The sequence below is a fragment of the Polyodon spathula genome, chromosome 16, assembly GCF_017654505.1.
Source record: "Polyodon spathula isolate WHYD16114869_AA chromosome 16, ASM1765450v1, whole genome shotgun sequence".
Classification (NCBI taxonomy): domain Eukaryota; kingdom Metazoa; phylum Chordata; class Actinopteri; order Acipenseriformes; family Polyodontidae; genus Polyodon; species Polyodon spathula.
In genome coordinates, this window is record NC_054549.1 from 6,099,442 (window position 1) to 6,115,089 (window position 15,648).

The window sequence follows — 15,648 nt, forward strand, 5'->3', positions numbered from 1 at the left end:
CCTAAATCATAGCCCCTTCCAGTTGCACTTCTGTACAGAATCCTTCTATTTTGAATTGCAGTGGAGTTAACACAGGTGTGTTTAAGATAAATTTCAAGAAAGCTTTATAAAAATGTACCTCCTGTATACAATTTCCGGTCACAGGCTATTTTCATTCAGCACTGTAAAACACCCAATGGTAAGATATGTACCGTAGCAATCAATAGATGTAACCTCTAGGAGCGTCTAAATAAATAAATCTAAAGGCATCCTTTCAGAACTGTGGTCCTGCCCCTACCTCTTCACTGCAGCTTCCATTTCAAAATATTAATGAATACAATACTAGGGCTTTCGGAACTCCAGCCCGAGGTCAGTTCCGTCCCTCTTCCCACAATGGAAGGAATAGCACATGTCTTCATCTGAAGAGGCTTCTGGAAAATAGTACTTTAAAGCGCTTAGCCAGGCCATTTCCCAAAGCAATATTAATTTCTGAGCACAACACTAATTACATTTGTTTATTAAAAAATCAATTCTTAGCACATTCATTCTCAAATAACACATTATTTCTTTGACACGCCTGTAACGCCTGACACTGGCGGTAAGTGATTGTTATTTATGAAGAAATTACAGTATGCAGGGCTAAAGAAAAATAACCAATTCGCTATTTACAGAAAACACAATCACATGGGACAGAGAAGGCCTGTCAGATACACCAGACTCTGGGAGTGAGGATAAAATAATTAAAATATGAAATAAAATAAAAAACCTTGAAATGACAGCAGGGTTTTAAAGAAAGAATATACAACCCAGAAAGGTCTATACAAAACCTAATCTTAAATCAATAGAAAGCACTATGCTATCAAGATTACACTGTGAATTAGAAACATACCACTTTACATTAGGCTTTGATAACCATCACAAAGCTTTGCCATTCTCATAAATGATTTAATGCATCAAACTGGTACAGTAGAAGCATCCACGCCTATATAATGATTTGTATTAGTTACAGTAGCTGCATTTTTAGAGAAAAAAATAGAAAAAAGAACAGGTATCTTATTTATTTAACACAACCCTCAATACAAACAATATATTTATTTTTCTCTGTATGTGGCAATACAATCTCCCCAGTGAACAGTAAATTTGAATTCATGGGTTCATAAGATTCTACAGTTCTGAAATATATAGAAAAAAACCTATTTTAGTTCTGCATGGGGCACTGCAGCTTTTAAACAAATTTATACTCCCTAAAGAAATTCTGTAGATCTACAAATAAACTTGAGTTTATCTATAATTAATGAGTGCTCTCAGTGTGGTCTTGTTAAAAGGTTAGTATTTTAAAATGAAATACAATACCTAGAAAGTTAAGGACAATTTACTAAAGCAATTTCCAAAGCATTTGTCACAATCAATTTCACAACACCGCTTGCTCTAAAGAAGTTACCACGTCTCCTGGTTTAAGATGGATATCAGTAGCGATTTTCCCCAATTGCAGATCAGATTTACTAATGTGGAAAAGTCACGCCACTGAAAGAAATAGGTTATTTCAAAACTAACAACTCAGCTTTCAAATTTTTCTTCAACAGTACACCTGAGTTATTCAGTTCTATTACACAAAGACATTAAGGTTTCACGTGTTTAGAGTAACAGTAATCCTCCTCTTTTCACCTAAACAACTGTAACAAAACACAAATTGATATAAATAATACTTTACAAAATTCTGTCCAACATTGAGCAATATTTCAGTTTAACCGGTCACCTCCAGGGTCCTTGGGATCCTCAGCCTGACATTTCTTCTGTTGATGAATTCAGCTCCTTGGCACAATATCATCAACGCCACAGACTCAGCTCCGCTCCAACCAGGACTTGTCCATCTGCCCTTTTTGGATCAGAAATAAGGTTTGGCAACTAGTTAAATTATTAAAGGGTTTTTCCTATCCTTTTATACAAATCAGTTCCAATAAAAAAAGTAAAATAAAACAATGAACAGAAATAGACTTTCATAAATGGCGCAGTAATAAAATCACCAACGCCACTTAAGAGCAGCAGTGTATAATACAAGTATAAAAGGCATGTCAAAGTTATTTGCAATCACATTTAAAAAGGAAAAGGTGTGCACTCCCTTTTTAATGGGCTTGTAGCAGCATTAATCAGCAGTGTATAGTATGACTCAGTCTCAACATCTACTGTACTGTTTAAACACAGATCAGAAATAATGCTTGAAATGTTAATGTTTGCTGAACCTATTGCTCGTCAGTGTGAATAAACTGAGTAAATGCTTAAACCAATTTCATATATATAAATAAAATACACACACACGTATATAACATGTTTGGGTAAACTTTGCAAACTGTAATTGTGTTTCCATCAAAGGCTACAAACACTACAGAAAGCATAACCAATTAAATTGGGTTTAAATTGGGCACTCAGAACAGAAACCTGAGATTGCTTAGCTTTAAAAATGCCTTTAATTAGAAGAACAGCTGTCTCTTTATAGAGCACTGGCTGGGTTATGGTTTTACAGACAATGATAAATAAAAATACTTGAACTGTACAGTCAATTTGAGTGAAATACACTTGCTATTGTAAACTCCAAGGGTCATCTTGTGTGATTCCTGCCAGAAAAATATATTTATGATGAATTGACCTTGGTGCAGGGCATCATTATTTTGAAGCTCATTTTTCAACCCAGGTTAATCTACAGTCATACAGTAAACCCTAAAGCCTCTATTAATACAAGCCTCCAGTCATCTTCTTTGCAAGGGTGGAAAACAATACAGTGCTTTCCACAACCACTCCTTACATCCACACAAGCATTGGCAAAATTAGTCATAATTAAATAGAACAAGGGCATGCAAGGACATCATATGAAAAGTGTACTGTTGCAATCTTTCTCTGCAATGCACTGTATCTAACAGCAACAAAATGCAGGAAACAAACAATGCTGGAGTGCTTCAGAAAACCTCAATTACTGTACATCGGAATGTTAAGAACAATCCAAAAAAGCTCAAATAACAGGAGGACAAAGAAACGGATATTACCTTCCAAACATGAGGAAGTACAACGTCCATGTGATTTGGATGCACAGGGCTTTAACACACAAACTGCCGTACCTTGTTCACCAAACGTGCCACAGACAGTTCATTTTTGTTTTGGAAACAGGGCATCAGGTTCAGATGAAAGGAGTTAAGAATCTCTGTGCTGTGCTACTATGGCGTTCTTGCAGTGAAATATAGTACAGTAAAAAACGTGTGAAACAAACTGTAACCTTTACTTATACAGTCTGTTTAGAAGAGCCCCTATAGTCCTAAAGAACTGTCCTTATGTGATACATCGATGTTACAGGTGGAGTCAGGTCGCAAACTGAAACACTTTCCCTGGGAGCAACACAGCTCTTAGGGAATCCTGTCAATTCAGCTAGAAGATGATGTATTACTTGTAACTTTCATGAAAATAAATAAATAGATAAATAATACACACACACACACACAAATTTAGAAGCATTAATTCAGTGGATGTTCTTTGTCTGGTACTGACCCAATCAATCAACTAACAACAGAACATTGGCTTTAGATGAATGTGCCATTCTAGTTTTTAAAATATGGTACAGTAACTAGATACAATAGGCACTCTCATTATTAAAAGGTTGGTACAAAAATGTCATAAATCAAGTTGGAAGTAGTACTTGGGGCAAAAGGTGGCGCAATATTAAAGGAGTAATAAAAACAGCTTACAGCAACTGCAGAAGATATGTAGTAAAGTACTGGGATGTGTTTTGTATTTTATGTACACTGCTCTGTTATCTTAGTCATGAATCAACTCAGACCTGCATAGTTGTGTTCCAACCAGCTCTTTCCCTTGAAACCAAGGGGATGTGACTTATGATTCTTAAAATCATAGAGTTTTGTTTCCCTTTCGTTTGCTCAGAAAATATTTGCTGTTCTTGATGGTGAAATAATTCCCCTCCCTTACGCCATTTCTCCATGGGCAAACTATTTTAGTAGTGCAATTAAAGCAGGCATACGGTTGAACAAAACATCAGCTTGTTAATAGTTTTCATAACAACCAAAATAATCCCATGGCACTTCAGTTTGCCAGCATCTGCTTTTGTTTTGCTTTAAAATTACAAATGTTCTCTTCCAATCCCACAAGTTGACTCCCAAGCATGATTTCTTCTGATCTCAAATGACATCCTGTAGCAATCCAGTAACATTCTTCATGTTTCTCCAATTAATTTGAAAGCTCTGCTGGCACACATCTCCATCTTTTATAAGTACGTAAGGACATGCGTTACACTTAAATAACCACTCAATGACCAATAAACACAAGCGCTTCTTCTGGAAAGAAGATTCTGTGACTTTACACTGAATGTTATAAAACATTAGCCTTTCCTTGGGCAGTAGACGGTTTTCCCGCACAGCTACCCTGAAAAGAGCTCCAACGCTTGACTACAGATCAGCCCTTCTCTGTTTCATTACATCCATGCCTCCAGACAGTTATAATTGTAAAACAAGACCACATTCTGTTCAACACTTCAGAGGTCAATATGGCCTTCGACTCCACAACAGTTCAGTTTTTTGTTCAAGTCTTCATTTATGCATGGAGTTCTAATGCACAGCACTTAAAAACACAAATTATAATGCATGCCTGTAAGGCAATAGGTTTATAAATAAATATGTTCTAAGGGTTTGTTTAAAGCAAAAACAGACTACAGTCTTAGGTTATCTCTGCCAATTAACTACAAACATGACTTGCTGAATTTACTTCTTATACATCTGAATGCATTATGAAATTGACACTGCCAGACTGAGGGTGGCTAATTGCTCAAATCAACTACCAAAAGCAGTAGTAGGCTATGCTGTGCAAAATACAGTGTTACATTTACTTTGCCCCATTGCCTTTATTTAATGAATTATTTGGATTTTTAAAGTATTTGGTGAGGATTTTACTCTTCCGAGGGGAAAGAAAAAAAAAACTGTATGACAAGAGCCCTCTAGCACAAACTAGTGGCTGTTCCAGTTGACTTCCTCTGGCTACAGCAGCTCCTCCTTTTAACTGCTAATGAGGGGCAGAGGCCAACAGCACATACTGTACACATACATTTGTGAATGTGGGTGGGTTTTGTGGATAGAAAACAAACACAGTGGAAATATTTGATGGAGTGAGCAGTCAAAGAATATAATTACAGTAGGTAAGGTTACAGAAAACATTTTTCTGATTGTACCATACAATAGCATTCTCGCAATTTACAAGTGATCATCACGACACAGCTGTGAGTTAATAATGTCACAGGATAAGTAGGCAACTGACCTCCACATTGACAATTTCCTTGAGTGCCACAGGTCCAACTTCTCTAGTACACCGCATGAGCTCTTATTTGGTTCAGACTTACTTCAATTCTTACAATGTGTCTTTATAATTAAAATGAATTTCTCTTTTCTTTTTTTATTTATACAAGGTATATAATTCTCTCCTGTCTTCACTGTACACGCAATTACTGTATACAACTAATTGAATTAATGCAGTGTAATAAACGACTAGACTGGAATGGTCATCTATAGATCCGGTCTCTGCTTCCCATTGTTGGAGCCTGAAGTTAATAAACGTTGCCATTTGACAATCTTTCAATATCCTGATTTCCTGATGTTTCCCTCTCTCTCTCTGAACTCTATATATTCATTAGGCTGTCCTTAACAAAGCAACAATAAGCAAATATTGATTTATACAACTACTGGTAATGTAAAAACATGTGTACCGGTATTGTGAAGAAAAACAAAAGATATTGACCAACCAACTTGTCACATTTTCCAGGGTCTTGAATGCTGAAGAATCGTGTGCTCCCTATTACCACGAACTGGTGATTACATTTTAAAGAAATTACACCCCTCAATGCATTGTCCTTTCTATTCAAGTTACCTTCTTAAAAACCTTGCATGTTGACTGCAACTATGACACCACCTCAGCATGGTTTGATATACACACCACAGAGGCAAGATTGTTAAATATGTTGCAAAATTTATTTCTTAAATAAACATTTATTTTTCCAGAAAACATTGGCAAATACAGTATGAGCTAAACAATCTTAATGGGGGGGGGGGGGGGGGGGGGGGGGGGGGGGGGAGCACTCACACCTTTTGGATTAGTGGTTAAGTTTCTGGGTTTTTTTCAAAACGATAGATCATGCAGGTTCAAAGCAGTTTCCCCACACAGTTACTTAAAACCTATTATTGGCCTTTTGTAAAGCCATATCAGTCACCAATGAATGCACGCTATTTATACACATCTGATATTCACATCCTTTAACTGAACAATTTGAGAATGTCAACCTTGTCTAGAAAATCATATTCACAGTACAATAAACTGTTACAATTTCATGTACAATATGCCGCAGCAAAGAAAGAACCACCAGCGTTTCATGATTTATTAAAAGGTAAACAGATGCTTGCTCAAATTATAAGAGAGTTGTTAGCAAAGCACTTTGGAACCGATGTCGCAGCACACAGAGGGTGCTATTACGTGCATTACTATAGTAGCACCAACCATAAAGCAGAACAATGAAAGCTATTGAAGCACAGCAAAACTTGTTAATGGATTATGATGACAGTACCAAGCCATCTACTGCATACATTATTCCAGCTGCAATATATTTCATACTAGAAAGATCTGTTTGAATGCAATAATAGTGCAAGCAGAAAGATTACACACACACCTTGTAATTCTGTCATTGTGCAATTAAACCAGTGCTTAGCAGGAATAGTTTCCTACTTTCTAAATCAGATACTAGAGCCAACAATTTGGCCTCCCAACTTTGCAGGAGTTGATGGACTGCGTGTAAACCGATTTCCAAACCTTGTGCAAGGTGGTACTGCACTAACAGGGGGAATCCGCCAAGTGCCAAAGAATGAATTGAAAAATGTATTTAAATAAGAACTAGCCTACGTTATTGGCTCATAAGATTGACTAGATTGGCTTTGGGGTTGAAGCATCAACATTCGTAGCTTTAAAGGTTCCTATATATCTTCGTAAAGAAAACAGCTTTACTAAAACAAGGTATTGGTTTGCATGAGATGTGCTTGGATCTCTGAGAAAGCACATGTTAACAGCAGGTGGTTATTTTCAATGCATGCAGCAAATAATACAATGCATTCTACCCAAAGAGACACACACTGATCTAGAAACCGTAACAAAGTATTTTGAAATTAAGTAAAACATCTGCTGTTAGTCATAGCTTGATTTGTGCTATAGACTTTTCAGTGGGTGTACTTTATAATTAATGGTTAGTAAAATGCCAAAGCCAATCAATGATAATTCTACATACAGGATTTCTTTACATGAATTAAAAAACAATCTGATTATTTATTACACCTTTTCACGTTTGGTTGGCTAATTCCAGTAGTGCCAAACCATACCCCTGTAGTACTTTAACTTGATAAACAGTCCAAGCAAATATCAGAGCTGCTTAAACCTGTTACAAAATCAGAGTGGATTTCCATTTTAAAGATTCTAGGTAGATGCCAAATTCCATCTGTTATAAATATGTGAGAAGCCAAACGCATTATTACACAAAATAATCAATCAGACCCTGGCACTTCATGTTAATTTCCAAGTAACAATTCTAACAAGTTACCAGCAAGACGATAATAATAATAATAATAATAATAATAATAATAATAATAATAATACTATAAGTAGGCCTAGATATTCTGCTTATTAAACCAGTTTTCAAAAAAAAAAAAATATCTGTTTAAATTCTCTAAGTCTATAGTAAAACCCAACGTACTTCTTTTATGAAATACAATGCTAAAAATCAATAAGAAAATATCTCAAAGCACGAACCACTACAAGCACTGACATTCAACAACACACCACGTTTTAAGACTCTCTTATGCAAATACCAACCACAATGTCAAATGGCAACCGCGATTAAGCATGTGAGTGGGGTGAAAGAGTGCAAGTAGCCACTCACACAGCCAGACACAATGCACAAACATTTTACTGTTTTACTCGTGAGATTTGTTTAAGGCACTCCTTTCGAATATTTCAATTTGAAGAAAATCTGTTCACGTTTTAGCAATGTGTTTAGGGTGGGAGAACAATGAACGACTGATCTCTGCGTAATCTAACAATGGTGATTAGCACATTAATAGCATATTCCTCATCAGGGTGGTTCTACAAAGACAGACCGATTAAAAGTGTCAGTTTATAGATAGCTCTTAATTTTATATTTTGTTATATTGGAGACCAACGAAAAGTAAAACAAGTGTCCACTAGACTTTTTGTTGTTGTTGTTTCAGACTGGCTGACAATGTGCTATAGTAAAAAGGTAGGACGTTCATTTTTATATTTCTGAATAACTGGAGACTTTTCAAATTGTTAACTAAAACAGTAAATATGCCTAACATCACGCTGGCATCAGGACACAACCAGAAAATAATCAGTTTATGAAGGCTTCTTTAAAATAATGTTGAGTCTTGCCAGTGTTGTAGTTACCAAAAACAAAAAACAACCCCCCCCCCCAAAAAATAACCTTTTTTTTTTTTTCTTTTCAATCCCACAGTTCCAGTCCGTTACTGGATTGATTCCATAACCGTTACGTCCAAACTGAGGATTGATTTTCTTTAATAATTTGAATTAATATTTCTTCAAATTGCAACAAAGAGTTTACCATCAGAAACAATCTTAATAACAGCATTACCCATTAATTACAGCAGTCGACTCATTTGAAATCCCTTGACTTTCGCTCGTGGCGACCAGCTTTTAATTAATTGAGCCGTTATTTTTAAATATCGTAAACACTGTCAAGAAGAAAAGGTTGATAATTGCGCCACTTACCTCTTTTTCTTGTTCTACAACATCAGTGTTTTGGTTTGAGAGCTGACTGCAACGGGAAGACAAGTAGCAGGGAAGTGTGCAGCGCTTGTATGAATTTAAAGCTAACGCTTTTGGCATACAAGTGTTATTTGTTAATCAAAACGAAGTGTGTGTAAATAGTAATGCTGGCTTTTTTTTATTTATTTATTTTCCGTTCAAAGAGAAAGCTGCCTTTTTCCTGCAAAGGAACAGTGTATCAGAGAAGGTACAACCCACCTCCCAGTATCGGGCCATCAGATTGGCCGTTCGGGTGGTCTGGCTGAGATAACAGCCAATTAGGGGCAGGCATGTAGTGATTTAAAAGAAGAGTGCGTGAGAAAAATAAAAACTGAACTGGAATACAAAATATGGTATTGATTGGATATTGTAGGAGATGTGGTTACAGAAAGCGTGGGTGATTTAATAATCCCCGACGCAGACTGGCTTGTGATGCGAGTTAGACAAGGCGGGATACTGTCAGGACTCCGGGCTCCAAGGAACCAGAGCCTAGTAAAAGGACTTCATTTATGTCACCATCTCCAGCTTATAATAATGGCCACCCTTGGGAGTGAGTGATGTGTGAGTAAAGTGGACCTTGCTCGCGTATCCTCCGAGAGATTTTTACCATTTTAATACAAACGACCGTGAGTGTGATTTAGCCTTGTCAACGATCACAGATCATTTGAGGCGACCTTTTCAACAGCCAATGTTTCATCTGCCAGGCATTTTAATTTAGTCCCACGGGGTACAGCTGCGACTAGTATTCAACCCAAGCTGTAAGCATGCTTGTTACTAGGCTCATCCGTTTATGAACACAGCTTGAAAAGTGTGTAGCAAAGACAGATACGAAAATAACACTGATGCATTAAAAGTGAGGGGCAATTCATTAACAGACACAAATACAAATTATAAAACTGTTAATTTGGACCACTGCTGTTTAATCAAAGTGTTTACCCCTAACGTAATTTAATGATCGTGGTACAATCTCAACTTTACTTAACTGGGAAATTCCATTGAAAACCTATTTTGCAAGGAAGACCTGGTCGAATCGATGACAAACAAATCACAGTGATCACAAACAATGTTACAGCTCTGCAGAGTTATGCTGCCCTTCTGTTTTGTCACTGCTCAAAGAGGCATTAGCAGATGGTTTTAAGACTCCAAACTAATCTTCTAACACAGAACCCATGCTTTAGAGCCTGTCTGCTTAGGAGTGGCTAGCCAATCACTGTCATCTAAGAGTCACATGATTGCATGACTGTCATGATCTGGGCTACCTAGGAAATCATGAGTGCAAAGGCTGGGGCAAGCTGAAAAACAGTACAATTATAAATCTGCAAGCTTTTTATTCCTAATTTAGAAGTAGTTCGTTTCTGCTGGCTACTTTCCATTTACCCTTTCATGCACATGTCCTCCCATGAGGCTGTAAAGAAAGTGACATTAAAACACCTGTGTAGTTGTTTCTTATCTGTGGTTGGTAGGTGCAATGTATCTGCTAAATAGATTATGTACAGTTTGTGTGGCTAATTGGTAACTGGCTAATTGTTTTGGTGATCATTGCTAAACAATGTCAACCAATATGACATTTTTTATTTTTTTGTTAACCACAGCCTCCGTGTGCAGTATTCATTGTTAAACAAATAAAACTATACACCTCAATCCGACTTGACTTAACTGTACACCTAATTAAATAACATGCTTCTTTTCTATAAGACAAATGAGCATTTGTGATTATCAATATCCTATACATTAAAAGCTTTTGCTTTAGAATCATTAACCAGCACTCTAACTCCAGAATAAAAAGCAGTGGGGCTTAAAGCAGATGGGCATTCAACCAGTACAACATATGCGCATAAGCCTATTTCTTTCCTCAAAGAAATGATTGCATCTCCCTTGACATTCAGGTATTTTTTATAGCAGTTGTGCATGTCATCCCAAGTGTCAGTTATTCTAACAAAAATAGGCTGCACCACTGTGAGATGCAAAGGGTCTCCTCCAATCAGGAACAGTCTTCTTTGAAATCCAGATCGATTAGGAAGAACCACAGTCAAAGCCAGTTTGATCCAGCAGCATGGAGTCCGGTTCTGAGGTGTTACTAATCTGTAGTAAATTCTAATTGACAGTAGCATCAAAACAAATGCCATACCAACTTCACATCTTTAGAAAGCTGCTTCATCCTTAAAGCCCCTAATGAAGCAAACAACCCTGTAATTGGAAGGTGCAAATGATCTCCTCTATCGTGTGTTCATAGTAAGTCAACACAGACTGAACATGTGTTTGTCTGAAGACATACAGTAAAGCATGTCGGGTCACTGTCTGTTCACTGCACTTGAATTTTATATCCATTTGAATATACAATAGGCTGTTTTATGGATATTATTAGTAGCAGCAGTAATGCGGTTGCTGTTTATTATTATAAAAATGAAAGGAACTGCAGAGCTTGATATATCCTTTCCCCAGATTGCTTATAAAAGAGAAGTAAAGATGTGTTGAAATTGGATTGAGGTAGGGTAGTGTGATCACAGCTGGCTGTTTTCTCTTCTCATTACAATAAAGGTATCAGGAGGCCTGATATAAGAGATTGTGTTGGAATGGATGGCTTGTTAGTTTATTGCAACATGACAGGCTGAATGAGCCGCTAAAATAAAAAGATACCGGAGCCAACTGTCCTGATGTGAGTCCTTGCCAAAGAGAGAAATAAAAAAAGCGAAAATCAACAGCCAATCAGGCAGATTGTACGCATTTATGTGCAAAGCAATAAAGGATAACGCTAAAGGCAGACAACAGCGCACAACCAAAGACAGAACAAGGGGTTACATTCAAAGCACCGGCCCAGCTCCAGCATAGAAAGCAGAACGTAAACCTGTGTGTTTAATTGATATTCCCAAATACAATAATACCCCCTATCACTTCTGCCAACACTAAACAGATGGCCTGCTTTTCATTTCAATTGCTAAGTTACCAGCCCTAGCGGCCATTCCAAAAACCACAACATATTAGTCATCCTGTACGGTACTGCATGCAGGAAGCCATTAGGTACTAATTAAGTATATATAGGAGTAGTAGTATATGCTTTAAATTAAAATGGCCAATTCGTTGTAACCTGTAAACCCAAAATCAATAGAAAATCAAAACACATACTGGCACTTTTTACTCATAATAGAAACAGATTGTCAATGAAGCGTACAGAACGGGAGTCAAGAAGGAAACATGTTATTATTCAAATATATAAATATGTACAATTGATCTCTTTTGTACATTTTTTCTTTAAGCACGGGATTTCAATATGTACTCGAAGGGTGACACGACTACATGAGCAATATACTTTGTTTTCTTCATTAAACACAGTATTTTAAATTAAGAACCCTCTGTAGGAAAGCTGTACTGTCAATCTCAGAATGGGTTTTTTTTTTTTTTCATCCAAAAACATATTTAAAAAATGTCTGGTTTACAAAAAAACTCAAATATCTTAAATATATTAAAAAACGTGTTTGTTCAAAAGAGACAACTTCCCAACGTTTCGGTGTGTTCAACACACTTTTTCTGTTAAAGGAAATTGTGTTTGAAAACAGTGGAGATACTTTTAGGCTTTTGATGCCATGGTAATGTGACTGGAGGCCTGTAGGCGCTTCTGTAAATAGCCGCCTGAGCCTTGCAATAATCTGCTGCCGTCTGCATCCCCGTGACGTCGCAGCTGAAATGTGGTTACTGCGTGTGGTTATTCTTCCAAGAAATCAAAAAAACAGTTTTCATTTAGGACCGATTATTGCATTCGGGGAGCCCTTTTGACAATTTGCAGTGGCAGCAGAGTGTAACCGAGAGCATTAAAAACGTGCGTGCATATATATCATTATATGATATACATTATATTTGATTAGATTTCTATAACAAAAGGATTGGAAGACAGTTCTTAAAAATGCCACATCTACGAGAGCAGTATTTTAAAAGCGCATTGCTGCATTAAACTAAATGACTTTCGCACAGATTTAAATGCACCCCGCGTGTTGCACATTAGTGACTGGAACAGAATGAAGACAGACTCTGTAATGTATTACCAGGGAATGAACAGTAGAGGGCAGTAGACATTGTGAAATATCATATTTAAATCAGTACAGCGGATCATCTGAAATGAATTAACAGGCACAGCTCTGTTTATAAAAACATATACGTGCAAATAAAAAAATAACGTTTATAAATTAATGAATGAAGTAAGCGTGTCTTCTAATTCGAGGCTTACTTGCAGAACAGCTTGGTGGCAGCATTGTTCATCTTCCTAGATGGGAAGCTTGCTGCACATTTGTTTTAATGTGTATTTCAATGATGAACTGGGCACGTAGGCTATAAAGAGAATCACACAACGTCTTGCACGTGTATCACACTGAAATCTCACTTGTATTCGGCGTCGCAATTGTACAACTCAGCTGAAAGACTTTTAGCAAGAATACATCCTTCCCAACAATCTGGTGCACTACGTCTTCCAAGAAGCAAGCACTATTTTATCCGTGTGGTTGTCGTCAGCCCCTTAATTAGAAACGTGGTTCAGTGTTACTTCCTGCTTCTAGACTGACTGGACTCCAATAAACCAATTATTTCCTGCAATTTTGCTGCAGTTTAACTTAAGAGAAGCAGTTAATTTCCGAATTTCACGAATTTCCGTGTGAGCCTATCCTATATATCTAATTATTTAACAGACGATTTTATATAATATATATATATATATATATATATATACACACACACACACACACACACACACACACACACACACACACACACACACACAATGAGCCTGAACTGCCACAAGGTGGCGCACTTTATTTTATTTTGAGAGAACTAATATTAAACATTGTAGCACATGAAAGTGTTTTCACATTTCCGATTATATCTATTGCAGGTTTTACTACGAGCTTGATTAGCCACGGTCACAGTGTACAGGTAACAAGCTCAGGTGTGTCTTATTAAACTCATAGTCAAACCCACAACTCAACAGAGACCCGTTAGGGTTAGTTTTGTTAACGTATTGATACGCTGTGCTGCCCGTCAGCCTTGCTCTGGGTGCTTTGTTTCTGCTTGGGCAGATTACTCGGTTCAGTTCAGGATAGTTCCAGATCCCTACTTTCTCCATTCAAACTAATTGAGCTCCCTGGCCCAGTTCTGTTATGGACAATTCCTTCCCTACTTTCTCCATTCAAACTAATTGAGCTCCCTGGCCCAGTTCTGTTATGGACAATTCCTTCCCTATCGATGGTGCTGGCACCCAGCCTGCTGTGTTTCAAACAGGAATTCATTTTCCTGCATGTAGGTCATGGAGTGAGCAATGAACACAATGGGCCTGAATTATATACTGGATCCTCACTTGCAAACGCTCCCATTCTTATCATAGACAAAGTCATTTATGTATTACAATCTATCACTCCTTAAACTAGTGCCTAATTCTGATCAAAAGCTAGTTCTGGCCCCAGGGACATTAACAAGAGCTGATTCAGTGAAACAACAAGTGATTTGTTAATCATTTTCTCTGAGTTCAAAGGGGCTTCTGTTGGAGTAGATCCTTTCCATATGTGGCTCTTTCATAACCAATCACAACTAACACCACTGCATTTAAGGTGGGATATATTAACTATGTACTATGAAAATAATAATCTAATACCACCATGTGTAAAGTAACTTGCATGTAATGCATGAACAGTATAAAGACATGCATGCTTTCCTTCACTAATGTCAGCAGCAGTTTTAATTTCTGTTCAGCAGAGTTGCTCAGTTGCAGATTGGAGTTAATCTTGCGTAAAATATGAAGTATATCTCATGCGCTTAGCAAAACCTGCACCACCTCTATCCAGCCTGCGCTACCCAGACACGCACAGCCGGAGTCTCCTCACAGCTGAGCTCTGAAGATGGGAAAGCAATTGCAATAATTGCAGAATGTCAGCAGGCCCGTTTGTCCAGTAATTAAAAAAAAAAAAAAAAAAAAAAAAAAACTAACAGAGCTAAAAACTCAAGCGTTTTCCCCTTGCTTTTATATTATTATTGTCAGTTTTATTTTCCTTACACAAAAACAGTACTTTTGCACACAACAGGGACTCGGCTTGGTTAAATAGAGACTGTAAGCTGTTCTTTTTAATTGACCAGAACAGAGACAAAATAAGGACTGTCATTTACCCAAGTGCAGCACAACAGAATCTCTCATGGGTGCCAGTTTAAAAACACAAAACACGTTTTATTCTCAGTAAACCCTTACTTAGTGCAATTTTGTGCTCTGTGGGAAAGTGAAGAAAATGTATTTGAAATGAAAGTTCAGCTGCACCACATCTATGTATCTCAAATGTCACAGTAAGTGCAGGACGCCACTGGTAACAGCATTTGTGTGGGATTAAGTATCCTGGGGAAACAGAAATCTCAGGCTAAGGGGTTGACCCCCCCCCCCCCCCCCCAATGAGCATTTTACAGTAACAGAGAATCCAGGTAGTTTGCATCAGCATCTTATTTGCAGGGTTAATCCAGCAATTATATAGTTGTCTGATGCAATCAAGGTTAACTCCCTCATGCTGTAAAATGCTCTGCTTTATTAGGTTATTTAAATACCACTACTATTGATTCCTAAACCAGGCTGTACAAATGTAATGTTTAGAAGTGCTTATTCAAAAAAAAAAAAAAAAAACAAACAAAACATTGGAGGCTAATGCATTTGATATTTTAGCAATGGCATACTTAACGATTTGCACACACATGCTAATGTATCCACGCGGCTCCATTTCGTCTACTAGAATCTATAAATAGGTCTTTCCTAGTGTGTATTTTCAGGCATGTACAAAGCAGCTATAT

General features: G+C 37.2%; 1 protein-coding gene across 1 annotated transcript in view; it reads right to left on the bottom strand.

The window, feature by feature from the left end:
* Window positions 1–9,026, bottom strand: part of LOC121328822 (arginine-glutamic acid dipeptide repeats protein-like) — a 124,043-nt gene extending 115,017 nt beyond the window's left edge. The window contains exon 1 of the mRNA XM_041273905.1: window positions 8,809–9,026. The gene's annotated coding sequence lies outside the window, so the exon portion shown is untranslated. The remainder of the gene's footprint in view (window positions 1–8,808) is intronic.
* Between the last annotated feature and the right edge of the window lie 6,622 nt (window positions 9,027–15,648).